This window comes from Rhipicephalus sanguineus, chromosome 7 (genome assembly GCF_013339695.2).
Source record: "Rhipicephalus sanguineus isolate Rsan-2018 chromosome 7, BIME_Rsan_1.4, whole genome shotgun sequence".
NCBI classification, from domain to species: Eukaryota; Metazoa; Arthropoda; class Arachnida; order Ixodida; family Ixodidae; genus Rhipicephalus; species Rhipicephalus sanguineus.
In genome coordinates this window covers 105,606,129-105,622,001 of record NC_051182.1, presented here as the reverse complement: position 1 = coordinate 105,622,001, position 15,873 = coordinate 105,606,129, and the positions used below count along the sequence as shown (strand labels likewise).

Here is a 15,873-nt window from a genome sequence, read left to right as displayed (position 1 = left end):
AAGACGACCAAGGGCACAAAATGACATCGTCGCGTGGCCGTGGAAGCAGGCAAACGAATAGAGTGAATATCGAAAGACGGACCTGGTGCGCGAGGTAATGCGATCCATTTCTGGGCCAATAGCGGGCATGAGGTATATTTTTGCGTGACGAGAGAGCAAGGATGAAGAACACCGAGCTGCATACGAATGCACAACGCTTACGCCAGTGTGCATCTATGCACCAATGATTTTCTAAAGAAGGCACCCAAACAGATACGGAGTCGATTGTCGGATAGTGAGTGCCCTGCTCGTGTCCTGCTCGTTCAGTCTGCGTTCTAACTCATGGCTATCGTTACGCAGGCCCTAGAGATACCGACAAAAATTTATGACGTCACGGCGATTGGTACGGGGAATTTCAAGGCGGAGTCGCTACCACATTTTCTTTTTGCACGTTTTCTCGTTTACCAAACGTCTTATTGCGGCAAGCGTGGTGATCTTGGAATTGTGAAGAAGTGATTTACTTAACGACACAAAATCGTTTTTCTCTTTAGTGTCCCTTTAACTTCCATGCGACATTTTCTTATTCTTTTTTTTACATTTAGGCCACAGTGCTTCCCATATTCATTTGGTGGAACGGGTGCAGTATATGGCATAGGACGGCACTATACGTTGACCTTCCTGTGATAAAGCAACACTCGCCCAAATAAATGCCCACGAACTTTCTTCGGTGGGCCAACGCGGTGATCGAAAAAAGAAAGTTTTCGCCGGTGTCCATTCATCCTGGAACTGGCCCGACTCCAATTTCTCAGAGGCTCCCCAGACGCACACGTGCGGTCGACAGCCCGGCAACACCCAAATATTTCGGCAACCAGCTCCCTCAGGAGTGCAACCGTTTCTCGTTGCGGCCGTAACCCGAGTAGCATACCCCAGTGGTAGTACCTGCCCAAAACGCCGAACCCTTAACTCGGCGAAGCGTGTCGGGTGCAAGACCGCGTACTTGGTTTCAAGCCTAATTTTAAAGCGAAGGTTTATGAGAGCGCCGCTGCGCAAGTCTCTCGTTTCTGCGCACATCACTTTTTTTCAGTCATCGAATGATTTATTTTCTTACGGTCTGCACACACCCTTCATTTGAAGAAAGGCTAAAATGGTTGCAGCCTATCTGTGAGAAAATATGGACGTTTCGGTACCAATTTTACCCCTTCCAAGGCAGTTCATCTAAGGAGGGCGCCAAATCTGTACCGTAATTTACCCCATACATCACTCAGTCTTACTCGTCCCTACACTGTTTAATGTGGAGGGTTATGGCCATGAAATTTTTTTGTCATGATGACGGCCGAGGATCGCTGATGTTGCATTAAAAGAAATGTTTACTCCATGGGCGTCGTCCAGAGAAGTGCAAAAGGAGCACCTGTCTCCCTGAAGCCAAACCAGCAAGTGGACCCAACCAAAGCCACACCAGCGCTCCCCCCCCCCCCCCTCTCTCTCTCTTTCTTTCTCTCTCTCTCTCTCTCTCTCTCTCTCCTACTTGCACAACACGTAACTCTCGGGAAGTCTTAAGACACGTTCTGTGTGGTTACTCCATAGTTATGACGAAGAGCGACAGATTATGAAGGAATAACTACATTTGCCACGACCCGCCACCGTGGTCTAGTGGTCATGGTGCTCGACTGCAGACCCGCAGGGCGCGGGATCGAATCCCGGCCGCGGCGGCCGCATTTTCGATGGAGGCGAAAATGCTCGAGGGCCGTGTAGTTAGATTTAGCGGCACGTTAAAGAACCCCAGGAGGTAGAAATTTCCGGAGCCCTCCACTACGGCGTCTCTCACACTAATATCGCGGTTTTGGTACGTTAAACTCCATCACTTATTATTATTACATTTGCCATGCGGCTTGAGCTCGGAGCTGCGGCGCGTCCTAGGCCCGCGGCAAGGCAGCGCTTGTGCGATACGCAATACAAAAACGCTGTTGTTGCTTTTAAGGACTACACACCTTAACGCAACTTTATGAATAACTCTTTTGTGTATTTGTGCGTGCGTGACTATACGTGTTATTCGTATGTATATATAATGGATGTATTTACTATAGTTAACACACTAAAATTGGAGTAGCAAACCAGGCCAACATCTCCGAGGTAATCATTTAGAAAAAGATATCTATCTACCAACCAACCAACCACAGTTTTATATACATACTCTTCAGAGTATATATATTGTAACGCGTCGCTGGAAGAGCGCGAAAGAAGAACGAAGAAGAAGAACGGGCGCGAGGGATTTGGTGCTCGGCATCATCGGATCGTCCCTTGTCTTTTGCCTGCCGCTTCATTGACCTCATTGTAAATAAACCCATATCATCCGTAACAGTTTTGGTGGACTGGTGCGGGATAACCGACGCCCTGGACAACACTGTCGCAGACGACCTTCGAAGAAGCCGACGCCTAGCCGGACTACCTCCGGAACACACCGACATGACCGACGCCCGCGAAGGCACGTCGGCCGGCAACGCCCACGCACCAACCGGTGTCACGGAGCAAGGCAGCCACCGATCGAGACAACCTAGCTACTGGGCACCTGAGCCACGCATATTCTCAGGTAGGACCGATGAAGACGTGGACGAGTGGTTAAAGCACTACGAAAGAGTGAGCCGCTATCACGAATGGAGTACGTCGGCGAAGCTCGTGAACGTGGCATTCTTTCTCGCCGGGACCGCCCTGCTTTGGTTTGAGAACCATGAACACGTGCTGACCACTTGGCCGACCTTTGTTGAGGAACTGAAGGCCTGCTTTGGGGACACAAGTTCCAAGAAAAAGAAGGCTGAACAGACACTCGCACGTAGAGCACAACTGCCCGGCGAAACGTGTATGACGTACATTGAGGAAGTACTGAAGCTTTGTGGCATTGTGAACACGAACATGTCCGACGAAGACAAGGTCGGACATCTGTTAAAGGGCATCGCTGAAGATGTTTATAGCTTTTTAATTACAAGGGACAACCTGCACACACCTTCCGAGTTTAGGCAGCAATGTCGGGCATTCGAGGCGCTGAAGACCCGACGAATTTTGCCGAAGTTCGGGCGCTTGGACAACGTCCCTACGGTTGCAAGTATGGACGTCGCCGCCTGCGAAGACCTCCCTCTGATCGTGCGTCGAGTAGTTCAAGAAGAGCTAGCACGGCTTCAGGGAGCAGAGGCTGGCTATCAATGCGCATTCGACGAGTTTCCCGAACCACCATCCTTCTGGAAGCGAGAGCGTCGCATCGAGTATCGACCACAATCTGAAGAGGCGCACTCCAGCACGAGCTTCCGATCGCTCCCGACAAGTCACGGTCGCCGCCGGATGTCACCACCCCGTCGTGCTGCTGCGGAATATCCCCCGACACCACAACGTCCTCCTGCAGACTACTACGAGACGTCACGACGTGCGCCTGCGGAGTACCACCCAACTCCGCGAGCCTCTGCTACCACTAATTTGAACCGTGGCGTGCCAATATGCTACACGTGCGGCCTCCGAGGGCATATCTCGCGCTTCTGTCGCCGCCAGCCGCGAGCGCCACGTTTCTCGGCATACCCGGCTCGTGTACACGAAACCTCGACATCTCCATCTATCGTTAGCCCTCTACGACAGCAGTGGCCTAACAGATTGCGTGACGAGTCCCCAGCATCCGAGCGAAGCCTTACGCCGCCTTCGAGACGACCACGCCGTTCGCCGTCCCCGCGTCGTCGGTCGCCTTCTCCTCCCCAGCTGGGAAACTAGCTGGTGCGACCGATGGAGGTGCGGTCGCGGGACGGTCCGATTCGCCAATTCCTCCTTCTGCTGTGATGTTGAAGAACAAAGTGCGTGTCTGTATAGACGGTGTAAACACTGTAGCTCTTGCAGATACTGGTGCGACTATTTCGGTGATGAGCCTTCATTTTAAAAATCACTTTTTAGGACATAAGGTTATGTTTGCGTGGGATCGCAATGAGACTTTTCGTGGAGTTGGAGGAGAAATGTTGCGCCCCGTTGGTGTTTGTTCGGCTTTAGTAACGATTGGAGGACAAAGTTTTAGAGCAGAATTCATTGTATTGGCGCAAGCAACTCATAGTGTTATCTTAGGGATAGACCTCCTGCGAGAATGTGGCGCTACACTTGACTGTGGGACTGGGGAAATTATTCTCCAAAGCACGTTGCCAACTGCCGTAATTGACGATTTTCGGGCTCAACCCGCCGACGTTCTTTCGTTGTCAGAAGATGCGTTGATCCCTGGTCATTCAGCCATGTTTATTCCCGTGTGCTCTTCTCGTGTCCTGTTGGGATCCTGCAGCGGCCTAGTGGAACCAGATCATACCAACGCACTTAAGAAGAATGTGCTGGTCCCTCGGTCGTTTATTCAAGTTATCGACGGACGTGCTCTCTTGTGGACAGTCAACGCTTCTGCAGAGTCTGTCTGTCTGCCAGCCGGATTCAAATTGGGAACGTTTGAGGAGATGGCCACAATTAACGTCCGGACGGTTGAAGGGTCCCGAGACATCCATCCACCCACTCCTGACTACTCAGCCGACTTGCGGCGCATGATAAACAAGTCGCTGTCTTCTACTGAGCTAGGTGTTCTTCAAGAGGTACTCGCCAGGTACGCGCCAGTCTTTGATTTTGCTCAAAGCGATCATTGTTTTACGCTGCCAAACTCCCGTATGCACCACCGTATCAACACGGGAGATGCTACACCGATACGCCAGAAGCCTTACCGCGTATCCCCTTCGGAAAGGAAAGTGATCGCCGAACAGGTCAACGACATGCTGCAGAAGGGCGTTATTCAGGAGTCATGCAGCCCCTGGGCAGCTCCGGTTATACTCGTAAAAAAGAAAGACAACTCATGGAGATTTTGTGTCGACTACCGCCGCCTTAACGCCGTCACGAAGAAAGACGTGTATCCTTTACCACGCATCGACGATGCTGTTGATTGCCTGCACTCCGCCTCGTACTTTTCATCCGTCGACCTCCGGTCTGGGTACTGGCAGATACCAATGCATCCGTCTGACAGAGAAAAGACTGCTTTCGTTACGCCCGACGGCTTATTTGAGTTTAACGTTATGCCGTTTGGCTTATGTAACGCTCCAGCAACCTTCGAGCGATTCATGGACTCCATACTTCGCGGTCTCAAATGGGAGATTTGTATGTGTTATCTCGATGACGTCATTATTTTCGGCAGGACTTTCCACGAGCATAACCAGCGGCTCAGCGTTGTTCTCAGTTGTATCAAACAAGCTGGTCTTATTTTAAACTCCAAGAAGTGCCACTTTGGTGAGCGCCAAGCCGTTGTTCTTGGATATCTAGTCGACCAGGACGGCATACGACCAGATCCCAACAAGATCACTGCAGTCCGCAACTTCAAGCCACCAAAGACGGCGAAGGACCTTCGTAGCTTCCTGGGCCTTTGTTCTTATTTTCGCCGGTTTATTAAAAACTTCGCCCAGCTAGCTCATCCACTGACAGACTTGCTTCGAAAGGACACCCCCTACCGGTGGACCGCTGAGCATGAGGCTGCTTTCGAACAGTTGAAGTTTTTGCTCACTTCTGGGCCCCTTCTGCATCATTTCGACCCGGAGGCACTCACAGAACTGCATACCGATGCAAGTGGCGTGGGCGTTGGTGCCGTCCTCGTCCAGTTTCATGACGGACGCCAACACGTCGTTGCGTATGCAAGTCGTGCTCTGACAAAGGCTGAAAGCAATTATACTGTAACAGAACTGGAGTGCCTCGCAGTTGTTTTCGCCATACACAAGTTCAGACCTTATTTGTACGGCCGACATTTCAAGATCGTAACCGACCATCATTCCCTATGTTGGCTTGTCGGATTACGTGACCCAGCGGGCCGGTTGGCTCGTTGGTCCTTGCGGCTTCAGGAATATAACTTTTCTGTTGCCTACAAGAGTGGGCGATGTCACGCCGACGCCGATTGCTTATCTCGTCTACCATCTCCAACTACAAGCACCGATGACGACGATTTCGACAATTACCTTGCGACGGTCTCCTTGGACTTTCCGAGTATGGACATCTTCAGTCAGGAGCAGCTGCGCGACTCATCACTGAGACCAATTATTGATGCGACCAACAGATCTCGACACTCAATGCAATTTGTGATTCGTGACGGTGTTTTGTACCGCAAGAATTACTCAAGCAATGGTGCCCCACTGCTTCTAGTCGTCCCAGAACGCTTGCGCCTTGCGGTGTTCCGAGCAATGCACGACGACATTACGTCTGGGCACCTTGGATTTGCTCGGACGCTTCATCGCATCCGACAGCGGTTCTACTGGCCTCGACTGTGGAAGACGACGAAGCACTACGTCGCCAGTTGTGATGTATGCCAACGCCACAAGCAACCGACTGCTCTTCCTGCAGGTACACTGCAACAAGTTACGCCACCGACTTCGCCTTTCGAAAAAGTCGGCATAGATTTGCTCGGCCCTTTCCCGAAGTCTTCCACCGGACGCCGCTGGATTATCGTCTGCGTGGATTATCTAACACGTTACACTGAGACGATGGCACTTGCTTCAGCCACCTCATCTGATGTGTCCTGGTTCCTACTGCATTCGATTATCCTCCGTCACGGAGCTCCCCGTGTGGTAATAAGTGATCGTGGCCGGCAGTTCACCGCTGACGTTGTCGAAGAACTACTACGGCTCTGTGGGTCCCACTATCGGCATTCCACGCCTTACCACCCGCAAACCAACGGGCTAACTGAGCGTACCAATCGTACCATCATAAACATGCTTTCAATGTATGTCTCAGCGGATCATAAGAACTGGGATGCCGTACTACCTTTCATAACGTATGCCTTTAACACCGCCAAACACGAAGTAACAGGTTATACACCTTTCTTTCTGCTCTACGCTCGCCATCCTCAAAGTTTCCTCGACACCGTGCTTCCTTTCTCGACCAACGAAAACGCAAGTGTCGCGCAGACCTTGTGTCGCGCTGAAGAAGCACGTCGACTGGCCCGGCTCAGAACTCTCTCGTCCCATTCCCGTGCTAAGGCACGTTACGACGCAAGACATTTGCCAGTCACCTTTGCAACAGGTGATCTCGTATGGTTGTGGACACCACTAAGAAAGCAGGGACTTTGCCAAAAGCTTCTTTCTAAGTACACCGGTCCATTCGTCGTCGTTAAAGGTTTGAGCGACGTCACCTACGTCATCGCAAAAGTGACAGCTGGCAACCGCCGTTCACGCAAGACGCAACTTGTCCATGTTGCACGACTGAAGCCCTGCACTCAGCGAGCCCTCTGACTTGCTCGGTGAGCTTCGTCTGGCCCCGAGGAAAATGTAACGCGGCGCTGGAAGAGCGCGAAAGAAGAACGAAGAAGAAGAACGGGCGCGAGGGATTTGGTGCTCGGCATCATCGGATCGTCCCTTGTCTTTTGCCTGCCGCTTCATTGACCTCATTGTAAATAAACCCATATCATCCGTAACAATATATATATAAAACTCTTTTTATATACTCTTCAGAGTACCACGTGCTCGCACTTTTGAAAACGTTAAGGACTCGTTCCCTATCTACCTGCACAGAAAGCCCCGACTGAAACCACCTGGCTGCCTGCCATCTTCTCCATCGCCGTTCCCCCGGCCTTTAAATCCGCTTTAATCTGTTGCCTTGCGCAAGCTATAACTGCTTATGCCTACCAAGCCTCTCTCTAACGGCTTAGTAAACCTGACATTTATAAAACGAAGATGGGAAAAAATGCGTGTCCCTGATGCACGCGTACCTTTTACCGAAAGACCTCACAGTTCTCAACGTCCCTTTTTTACTCCTTCATATATTTTTTATACCGGGTTTTCGTGCGTCAGTTAGAGCTTTCAGTGGGCTTTCTCACGCGCAATACCTGCTCGCGTAGCTTTTACAAGAGGGCTTTTAATGAAAGAGCGATTAGCTGAGATAGATAATTTCGAGCGTGTGCTTCAAACTAATCATGAACTTTAGTCACTTTAAGTCGATACATAAAGAAAGTTAATTCGCAAGACCTCGTTTATTGCTCACAAAATTGTACAATCTACTCCCTATCTGAAGGCCGATAAGGAAGTCACCCACCACTGGGCGAAAAGAAGGCGCACCTGGTTATACAATGAAGTTTCTTTCTATTCCCTATCTTAGAGACGGCGACCAAGCCGACTAGCCAAGAGACTAGCCAAGAGCCAAGAGAAGGCCACTAACCAAGAGACGGCGACGGGCAGATGCGGAATGCGCACGAAGCTTGCCGCGCTGAATCCGTTGAAATCGCTGTCCCTAAGCCACGGTGTAAGAAACTGCGTCGGTTGCTATGACGACGGCTCGGCGGCGGCTTCGCTATTTTTAGCAGCGGCGCAGCAGGAGTGTTATGTTAACGGACGTCTTACTGCCAGCTTTCACAGCTTTGCTGTTAAAGCAACGGATACAAGAAAATGTCACCGCCCAAGCATGCCGTAGAGAAAATTAAACAGCGAAACTGAAATGCGGTCCCGGTGTTTATCACTATGTTAATCCCGGCGGTTAATAAAGTCATTAAAGTCACATACAAAAATTTAGCTGCCATGGGTCCTTTAATTGGTGTTAGCCGCCCGTGTGTTCCCTTCTTCATTTTTAGTGTACCAGCGCTGAATAGTGGTCCTTGCCGAATTTCTGTGGCACATGATGTGCTAGGCGTTTGTGGGTACTTGGACGGAGAAATTTTGAATTCGTCTAGCCATAAACAGCCTCGCTGCAAAAAAAAACAAAAACAAAGAAAAACAGAGAATAAAACCAAAGAATTAAACCCCATTTACCGCTACCAAAGTGAAGGCAAGACCGGCACGAACAGGCAGCAATACATGAATCCGGTAACAGCTGCACAGCAATACATGACCTATGCGCACATTGTATACACAACGCGAAGAACCTTAACTGTGACGTAGACACAATTGAATGGCACACGTTTTCGCATTAGGTTTAATCTGTTTTAGAACAGCTGTCGCCTGGCTGTGGTCGTGACGACATGATGACATTCTTGCATGCGACGCGCGTCGCACTATGGGTACGGGCGGCCAAGTGCGCGTGTCGTTGCTACATTGCGGGGTGCTGCCAGTTTTACGCTACACATAACCTAGTATAGACGTGGCGCGGCGCCCCGACTTTCGAATTTTGTTCTAAATGAGCCTCAGGCACTGTTCAGGAGAGCAGCTACCAAAAAAGGCACCAGGTCTGGGAAGCAATGTACCACAGCGATGCCGTACACGGCTGGTTGAAACCACAATCCGTTCGTTCTATGTACGAAAAAGATTCCTATATATATAGTGCGTATGGTGCCACAGGAATTAGGCAAATCCCACCACTCACCGCTGGTCCACCAAAAATGAAGAACAATTAAGGTTTCTGGACAGACGTAAGCAATAACTGAAAAAAAAAACAGACTTTAATGAACCGTCGGTATTAACATAAGGATAAACACCGGGGCCAAACGTTTCAGCTTCGGTAGTTAAATACCACTGCCCAAGCTTCGCTTGGGCGGTGATCTTTAACTTCTTTCTTTTCTCTTTCTTTCTCGATACGGTGACAGTATTGTAATATCCGGTGTTTTACGCGCTAAAACTACGATATGGTTAGTCGCCACGCCGCGATGGAGGGCTCCGGAAATTTCGACCATCTGGTGTTTGTTAACGTGCACTGATGATACGCTGACAGGAATATTGATTCAGCATAAACGTATAAATAACAATGATGTTCCTCTGAATTACATCCTCTAACTTCGCTTTTTCGTTCTCCTGCTCGGTGAAAAAGAAAATGAAACAACAAAAGAAGAGCGACAGAAGGCGTCGCTTGACATAAGATAAGCCCCGTGTCGCCTCACACGCCACGCAAGAGATGCGAACACGAAACCCGCCGATCCGTCCAGGCAACACTGTACCACGTGATGTCGTTCTCGGAATACAGGAAAAGCACAGGTACCACTGGCAGCCTTGCACGCCACTACCTTGGCCACTCTATTCAAGGAATATATTGTTATCCATTTCATTAAATGTTTTAAAGAGATTGGCACTATGTATTGTGCCGGTCATCTCTCGATTGTGGGCAAATAGCGCCTACAATAGACTGGCGCGGTCAACAAACCAAAATACAAATAAGAAAGGAAGCCAGAAGGCAAGAGAAAATGCAAACAAATATCTGAAGGTGCCAATACATTAGTCATACAAAGTTCAAGTTAACGCAGTGCGATTAGCATTTAACGAATATGTACTAACGGTTACTCAGTTTCTGCGGTAAGCATTAGGCAGCGGGTTCGACTCCCAGCCACGGCTGCGGCATTCATGTGGGTGGGGTAGGGGGGAGTCAAGTAATAATAATAATAATAATAATAATAATAATAATAATAATAATAATAATAATAATAATAATAATAATAATAATACTCGTTTACTAAGACACAGGCGCGCGTTAAAGATCCGTAAGTGGTGACAGCTGATACCGAGTTTCCCGCTGCAGCGCGAACATAATCGTACCGTGGTTTTGGTACCTGGAATTCCATAATCTAAGCCATTCATGTCCTAATTACTAAGCGAGCGTAAACGGTCGGAGAATGCCGTCACTGAAAAAACGCAGATTAACGCACCCCGCCCCCCTTAAGAGCACCATAAAAAAGAAGCTTTAAGTTTGTGCACCCGAAAAACGAGAAAGCAGTGAACTCACCTCTTGAATGAAAGGCTGGCTTCTTCTCAGCGTCTCAAAAGACCAGCGACGAGCTCCTTGTGTGCTTTCCTTTCAAACTGCCGAATCTAAGGCCGTCGAAAATTCCGATCTACAAGATTTATCCAACAGGCACATCGATGCACATGGTGCAAGCTACGGATACAGTTCACAAATCCAACGAGCGAAGTCGATGTCGTCGAACGCCGGCTCGCGGGCCCGACGCCGCGTGGGCTTCTCGAGAGGCCCGAATTCCGTCAGAACTTCACAGCACTTCTTCCAACTCACTCACACATTCCCTCGAACACACATCGCACGAACACGAACAGGTGGACGCATAGACCCGCCTCTAAGGCAAGCACTTTCGATGAATCAACTCACAGCACGACCAGAGTAGGCGTCGGTCGGGATTCGAGGCAGGGGGCGCCGGGGATTAGCGGCGGCGGCGGCGGGGATCACGAAAAAAAATACAACACAGAGGAATCATCACATCTTGGCTGGATCATAGACACGATTTGCGAGGACGACTTTGGCGGGGCGCAATCGATCGTTGTAGTAGAAAAGAAAAGAAAGCCGTCGCGGGGCACCTTCGCTGCGGCCACCACACCACCACTGCGGGAACAGCGGCCTGGAGCAGACGACGACTTCGGGCACGAAGAACGCTAGCCACACGCGCAGCGCTGCCAGCAGCATCCGAAACCTAGCGAGCGCGGCGCGAAATGCACGGCGCAACGAGCGCGCGTCGTGTGTGCGTGTGTGTGCCGGCGCCAGCGGCGTCCGCGATACGCTCCCTAGCGCAATTTGGCGTTCGCGCTTGTATTTTCTTTTTTGATCTGCGACGCCGGCCGCGCCAAGAGGATGGCGACGATGGCGAGAGAAGAAGCGGAGGATCAGCCAACCGGGCCGCCGTTTCTTTTGTTATCGCGCTTGGTCCGCTCCTCTCAGTCGCCGCAGCATCCTCCGGTTTCACTTTTTTTTTTTCGGGGTCATTAGTCGCCTCCGGTCGCCTCCCACCCGCTAGTCCAGTGACCGCGCTTAGATCTCCCACTATTTTTGGTAACTAACGCGCGCGCACCACTGCGTCCAAATAGCAAAACGCCGCTTTCGAATAAATATTTCAAAATTAGCGCGAACATATTTTATGCCTTCCCTCATAGGTGGCGCGACAATCTCTGCGTTACAAATGCCGGCCCGTAAATTGAGCCACAATTTGAGCGAGAGGACGCGTCAATATTATAGCCGGCACGGTTAAATAAAGGACGGCTGAACGCAACTTTTGGAGTTTCCCCGTGTTCGCGTGGTTACCCGTGCAGTTTGAGCAATGTGGGCGCGCTCTCGCTGGCCTCGAAGACCCGTGGTGGCCGTTCTTGGGCGGAATGGTAGGAGGGTGGCGCTAAAGTCGTCCGCCATAAGGATACGTCACTGATGCGTGTGCTCCACCTGCAGAAAGCGAAGAGAGATGCGGGGATGGGGGGTATGTGTGGAGCGGTCAAGTGAATACGGCTATTCTAGTGCACTCTAATACGGCCGCTCTTCGTTGGCGCGCGAAAGACGAACGCCATCGGTACGTGCGTACAACGCAGGGTGGAAAAGATGCGGTGTTTTACTCCAAGCACTACGAAACGTTGTCTACAAAACGTGACAGAGATTTGGGGATTGATATTACGTTTCTCGAAATAGATCTGTCGCACGTTTTATTTAAGATCCGTAGCAACGCAATGCGTTTGATTTCCTTCAACACTCCCAAGTGAGAGATGAGGGATGTAGGGCAGAAACCATCTGACGATGATTCTTATATAATTTACGCGCATAGCATTTTGGCAACAAGCGCACGCACACTGCGAATTGTACAGAAATACGAATTTATCACAATGAAATGTAGTGCGTGGCATTGCTGGCTACAGAAAGAGGTTCATTAACTGTCATTAAGACAAGCATGAGATGAAAGATACTGAAGTAGGACACATAACTAAACGCTTTCCGGTTTTTGAGGCCCCGGAGCCGGGGCGGCGCGCTTCCCTGCTGCGCACAGCTCTATTCAGGGAGAGGTATAGTAGGAATAACTGTCGCGTATACGAGGTTGAATCAGATAGATAGATAGATAGATAGATAGATAGATAGATAGATAGATAGATAGATAGATAGATAGATAGATAGATAGATAGATAGATAGATAGATAGATAGATAGATAGATAGATAGATAGATAGATAGATAGATAGATAGATAGATAGATAGATAGATAGATAGATAGATAGATAGATAGATAGATAGATAGATAGATAGATAGATAGATAGATAGATAGATAGATGACTCTTAAGGGCTCGTTTTCTTTGTTAGACACAATATTATTGAGAACTAACAGACAATAACGCCAAGGAAAGTATAGGGGGTGTTATCTGTAGTATTTAGAATATAAATGTGAAGAAAGTAAAGTGGACGAAAAGATAACTTGCCGCCGGCAGGGACCGAACCTGCTACCTTCGAATAACGCGTCCGATGCTCTACCACTGAGCTACGGCGGCGGTCATCCTCCCGTCCACTTTATGGGGTATATATGTGCATTTAAACCTTGGAGTGTTAGTCTTGACGTCACAATACGCTATTAGCTTCTCGTCACGTGCTCGCACAATATATAGTGACGTTTCCACGGCCGCTCCGCACAGCGGTGACGCACAAGCTGCCATTTTGGAAGTTTTCATGACGCACAAGAGGCCATCATGGAAGTTTTGGTACCTACGGTCATCACAATCCAGCCATACTGCTGCGTGAAGTCACCAGAATTTGTATTGAAAAAATCCGTAAACAAGGGCTGGGTGCTCGAGCCCCCTCTTTACGGATTTTTTCATCGCAAGCTTCCGTCTTCCACTTCCTTCCGTTTTTGACGATTTGTATTGTAGCCTGACGTCAAGCTAATGTCGATGTCAGTAGGTGCGCCATGGAAAAATTGACTTTAATGCCAAATTGAAATGTCTTGTCAGCATTTGCTGAGCTTCACACTTGCTCAAAGCCGTCTCTGCATACAGGAGATTTGTATGGCAGAGTAAAATCACCTTCGAAAAATGCTGTCAGTACCCTTTTAATAAGAGACGGCGGGATTCCGCCCATTTCAATATCGTCTAAACTAAGAGTGGCACAGTTTCGCTTGTCAACGTCATCGTTACAGGATTAAAATCACGCAGCTAGCTTCCAAAAGGGATTGATGAACGATACTGCAGGCGATACTCTCTGATAGCACGCTTTCGTGAGCAAGACACATGAGTAAGAGTGCTCATGGAACAAAAATTAGGATCCGCGAAACTACCCGCAAACGTACACAAATGCGCGATGCATTTTGAAATGATGAGTTTGCCCAAAACTTCGTGCGCAACTTGCAATATGAGGCAAGAAAACATCGTTTCACTCTTTCGCACGCTGCATGCCAATTACGACTCACGCGCATACTAACAGCGCAGACATGTTTTACAAACGTAACACCGTACATGCCTGACGAAGTTGCTTCCGCAGCTTACGCAGCACGTGCCGTAGACATTGTGGACTTAAGGTGTTCTCGACATTTCACTACGATCAGCGAAAATCTCCAGGCTAGAAAAAACAACGAGAATCTCCGACGGAGTGAGTTTTGGAAGTTTCGGGTTTGCTTTGTGTAGCGCCTGCTGGCGTGGCAGCCCGGGGTTGTTGCTTGGCACGACGCGCGATGCAAATATGGCGGCACGCTTTGAATTCGCTGTGATCTGGTCTATGCGTCAGTAAAATACAGATGGCAAAGAAAATCAGATATTTCGTCGATTTGGATGACCTGGGAATTGAGCCCACGACCTCTCGGTCCGCGACGATAGGGGCCCAGTGCTCTAACCATCGCGTAGCCGACGCTCATGCGTACGGCTCTACAAACGCGCCTTGTGTATCTCTTACACCTTCTTTATTTCACAGTGCGGTTGGTCGTGGGGGGCGGTGTCACAGTTTTGGATCGGTGAGGTGAGGTTATCTCCGACGTTAAATCCGGCAACACGCTGTTGCTTCCCCGCTCACCCTGTGAGAAATCACGGCCTGGCTAGAGGGGAGACACGACGCGCGTCGCGTTTATCTTCGCGTTTCTAGCCCGACCATGGTGTGATCTTTTCGTTAATGCTTTAACATTCCGCGGGATGGCGACCTTAGCCCAAGTTCAGCGTCCGATCAGTGGTACTCTTCTGGCTGTCACACCGCTTGCTCTGATTACGCTCTCCCCGTCCGAATGGAACATCCTGAGCTACGTCGCGTTGCCCTAGCAAATGTCGGAGGTCACATCGTGACACAAACGAGCGCAGACAGGGAGCGCTTCGGTAGTTTCAGCTTTCGGTGCGACGAGAAGCAGAACACCTTCTCCCTTTCCCGTCCCAAGCTAGAATTCTGCCTCTCGCGTTCCTGAATCGCTGTTTGGTATATGCATGAGCAGAGGGGTAGGTTACCCTATTACTAGCAAGCGCACTCCTTGGTGGTCCTCTTCTCAAATGACGACGCTTTTAATAAGCACGTATCCAGTACCATTTTTTATTATGCGCTTCTTGATTTCGCGCTTGCGCGGGATTCAGCATATGCTGCGTTAGGGTGTAAACTATATCAGCTACCACAAGGGTTAAATGATGATCCTTGGCGTTAGTAGTTGGTATGCAGATGTGGCACTAGGCGTCAATCGGTGCATCCACGTGAAACGGTGCTATATCTGCCAAACACCAATAGACATTGCGCAAGCTCTCATACATCAATGTACAATAAACAATCCACTATACTCCTGTGAAGGCATGATTGCCTTTCGTGGTATAGCGATTCCTATGACGAAGGGATCAACCATGTTTTTTTTTTCATTTTTTGCTTCTCGAGCGTCGGTACCTCGTGCAGACCGTGTTTTGAGGTCGTGCTTGGTGCCTCTGTCCCGTGGTGCAAACGCCATAACGAATCGTGCGATCACTATAGTCAGCTTTGTGTTCTTTTCTTCGGTCAGGTGGCAGAAAGTCGGTTTATCGTGCGGCACTAGGAATGCAGCGTTCCCAGCAAGGCTTTGTCTTCCCTTCTGTGCCCCTACGCTGCCGGCTACTGGCACTGCCCTTCCTGTTGCGCCGTGTACAAGGTGATGAATCCCTTGATGACTGGTCACTGACCTCCAGCATTCGATGCGTAGTGTGCATTTAACAGGAGGCTGCAGTCGTTAACACTCCCTCCACTTGATGCAACATCGGTCGCATTTTAGAG

At 49.6% G+C, this 15,873-nt stretch overlaps 1 protein-coding gene across 1 annotated transcript in view; it reads right to left on the bottom strand.

Annotated features, from left to right (window-relative positions):
* The window catches only part of LOC119399700 (uncharacterized), a 151,863-nt gene extending 140,313 nt beyond the window's left edge, over positions 1-11,550 (bottom strand). The window contains exon 1 of the mRNA XM_049417823.1: positions 10,645-11,550. The gene's annotated coding sequence lies outside the window, so the exon portion shown is untranslated. The remainder of the gene's footprint in view (positions 1-10,644) is intronic.
* Between the last annotated feature and the right edge of the window lie 4,323 nt (positions 11,551-15,873).